Here is a 654-nt window from a genome sequence, read left to right on the forward strand (position 1 = left end):
CAGCCCCGGAGCCCTCCCCGGGGCTCCCAGAAGCGACGGGGACTGGCCTGCCAGGGAGGTTATTTGCTGTAAACGGGGCAATAAAACCCACCGGGGCCCCGTGTCGGGAGAAAGGTGCATCTGGAGCTTTGCTGCAAGCACCAGCTCTCCTTCCCAACAGAGGGGTCCGTTGCGAGGGCGGCTTCCTGTCTTCTTCGGCCTGGCGTGGGGGCTGGGCGTGTCTCCCGCAGTTTTACAACGTGTTTAGTGAGCAAAGAAGTTCCCCAAAATTTATTCTTCAACTTTTTGTGAACTTGGAGCCAGTCCCGTATCTTGGAGTTGCTAAGTAACTCTCGCACACAAAACAATGTGCCTCCGCGAAGGAAGGCTCCTCTTGTAGGCCGGTTATATCATCCCTGATTAATCAACACTGGACGTGGGACAGCAAAATTCTGTCACTTCCAGAAGCCACCTCGCTAATGAACGTGAGTTGACGTCAAGGGAAGGAGGGAATGAGGTAATGAAGGAAGGAAAGAAGCCTATCCAGAGAGATTAGCGTGCAGGATAATTGGCGGGGCGAACTCCTGCGCTGAAGCGACAGAGATTGCTCGCCTCGCAGGGAAATCTATAAATACGGTTTGTCGGGAGGCTCGGGGAGGGCGGCTGCGAGCCGCC

General features: G+C 55.5%; 1 protein-coding gene across 1 annotated transcript in view; it reads left to right on the plus strand.

Moving 5' to 3' along the window:
- WT1 (WT1 transcription factor) overlaps positions 1–654 on the plus strand; it is a 37979-nt gene that overhangs the window by 8557 nt on the left and 28768 nt on the right. The gene's annotated exons all lie outside the window — the stretch shown is intronic.

The sequence above is a fragment of the Egretta garzetta genome, unplaced genomic scaffold (assembly GCF_000687185.1).
Source record: "Egretta garzetta isolate BGI_Z169 unplaced genomic scaffold, ASM68718v1 scaffold509, whole genome shotgun sequence".
Classification (NCBI taxonomy): Eukaryota; Metazoa; Chordata; class Aves; order Pelecaniformes; family Ardeidae; genus Egretta; species Egretta garzetta.